The 2,401-nt window shown below is 42.4% G+C and overlaps 1 protein-coding gene across 5 annotated transcripts in view; it reads right to left on the bottom strand.

The window, feature by feature from the left end:
* Positions 1-2,401, bottom strand: part of nek6 (NIMA-related kinase 6) — a 15,451-nt gene that overhangs the window by 10,563 nt on the left and 2,487 nt on the right. Inside the window, exon 2 of one of the 5 annotated variants that reach the window (XM_032511924.1) lies at positions 2,295-2,303. The exons of 3 other annotated variants lie outside the window; for them this stretch is intronic. The gene's annotated coding sequence lies outside the window, so the exon portion shown is untranslated. Of the gene's footprint in view, positions 1-2,294; positions 2,306-2,401 lie in introns of all 5 variants that reach the window. One more of the 5 variants, XM_032511926.1, reaches the window with a different exon arrangement.

The following is a 2,401-nucleotide window of genomic DNA, read 5'->3' as shown; positions in this document are numbered from 1 at the left end:
TGTTAAGACCCCTCCTCACCTGGTTTAAGCCAGATGTGTCTGCTGCCATACCTTACAGAGTGCTCTGACAGAGCCGTGGTCTCCATGACGTTCCTTTTGCCAATATCTCTAATAAACCATGCCAGCTACGTTTTGGCGCCATTGTCCCACATCTTATCTAGTATTTAACTGAAACATACTGCTATATAGCTTGGAACTGGCACATTTCTTCCCCTTTATGCAATTTCTGCCCAATAAAAGCTCAAGGTACATTCTTGGTATGTTGTGGGAGTGCTCTCCTGTTGGCCAGTACATGAACAATATTACATTACAATACAGCATTGCTGAGCCCTTAAGGGCAATGCTGTAGCCTTTTCTTTTGTTTGTGTGTGTGATTGGTCCCTTGTTTTGTGTCTGTCTTTGTCTGTGTCTGTGTGTGTGTCTGTTTCTGCACGTTTTGTTTTGTCTCCCTCTTGTTTGTCCTCTCTGTGATTTTGTGCCCTGGGACACGTTTCTATGTCCCATGTGTGTTGTTTGTAACTTTTCGTGAATATTACGTTTCCTATATTGTGTTTTCTGAATATAAATAATACAAATAATTGATCACAAAAAAAGTGTAAAGTGATGTGCTGCTTAAGTAACAACAATATATTCCTGGGACCCTTACACATGAAATTCACATTTAATATCCAGGGGTTCATGTTCTACACACCGCTGAATATTCAGCCACAAAGGATGACGTTGACTATACACTGTCCAGGTATAAGGCTTGGGTTTCATTTGGGGAGGTTTTTAAATTCTTTTGTCCGCATTTTTTTGGTTACACTTCCCCACCTCTCTTTCCAAATCCAGAATAATACCAGGAAGGAATAATGACTGAAGCCAGACCCTAAAGAGTGTTTTCAGTTCACTCTGCGCTAGTGACCTTTATTTCAGACATTATGTCTACATGAACCCTCACATCTGTTTCCTCTTCCTGTCCCAAGTAAAGCTGCTCTGAGCCTCTCAGAAATGCTACAGAAATGTCCAAAGAAATAGTAGGAGGGAGGTCCATTACAATGGATCAGACCAGAAAACAAGGTCTTCTTTTCTAAACTCTTAGATGTCCCTCGGAGTGACTCTGAGTAAGACTATGTTGCGTTAAAACTGGGATTGACTGGTGTACCCTTTTCCTGCCCAAAGCATGCTGGGATATATTCCCGCCCCCTGCAGTGGATAGTACGTCATGAGTCCACTGCAGTCAGAGAGATACTGTAACACCAAAAACAAACTTCAAGTGAGGCAAAGGAACTTTAAGCACACTTTACTTTAACAACGGAGTGGGGAGGGGCAGACATAACCTACAGATGTGTAGCTGTGTAAGCTGAGCTGGCCTGGTTAAGGAGCATACATCCATGAATATTAATATTGTCCTGTTACTAAAGGAGTTATCTAGGTCGGTTAATGTAGGGATGAGAACTCCAGAGTAGTAAAAATCTGAATATGATCTGTTTTTTAAAATGCAGGTAAACACACTGATCAATTGAGCTGGCTCTTCCACCCTTTGTTTACACCTCACTGTATAATGTCTCCTCAGCAGCTGTTTCAACAGAATGATGTCATTCTTCTCAGTAAATGAGAAGTACATCTGATGATGTCAGCTGCGTACACTGCCATACTGACTGGCCAAACAAAGAACAGTGAGAAGTCGTCAAACTTTAAAACCTGACGGGCCAGCATGCTGCAAACAGAGCGCTTGACAGATTGACCAGCAGCTTCTGCAGCCTCCCCCCAACCCCCACACACATTTCTAACATCCCAAATGGGAGTGTTGCGTCTAACAATTGTAGCTTCCCAAAACAGACAATGTGAATCACCACCTGGTGTTTGAATGAAGACAAATTTTCCCTCAGTTAAAACAAGGATGGAACTGGATGCAGCAGAACCAGAGGTATCACCGTCTTTATTCCATGAAAGCCAGCGGAGTAGAAGGCTCTAGACTTATTTCTAACTCCATCCCTCCAGATCTTTTTCAATTTTCAGATCTGTAGTCTTAAACCAATGTTACCTTGAGTGACTTCACTTGAGGACATCTGTCAGACTTTCACCCTCTGGAGGCGTTCTACAAATGAATTGGCATATGCAGCAGTATTCTGCAGAGTTTACCTTCAATGGTTCATCACAGTATACTGGATTCCAAACCTCTTCTGATCTGGTCTCTCTCCCATGGAAGGCTGGATCATGTGGACATTTAAAAATGACCTTGGTGATGACATAAAACTGCATTAAAATGTTATCAATTCTCTAAATCTTTTTCCAGCTGGTCCAACTGAAACCCAGCCCTCCTCTGGTCCACAACTAAACAGTCTGGTAAATGGGTCCACCGCTACTCATGATTGACCAACCCGTTCTCACTCCCAACACGTCAAATACAGATGCTTTG

This window comes from Etheostoma spectabile, unplaced genomic scaffold (genome assembly GCF_008692095.1).
Source record: "Etheostoma spectabile isolate EspeVRDwgs_2016 unplaced genomic scaffold, UIUC_Espe_1.0 scaffold546, whole genome shotgun sequence".
Lineage (NCBI taxonomy): Eukaryota > Metazoa > Chordata > Actinopteri > Perciformes > Percidae > Etheostoma > Etheostoma spectabile.
Note: the sequence above shows the minus strand (reverse complement) of the source record. Positions and strands in the feature narration are given on the sequence as shown.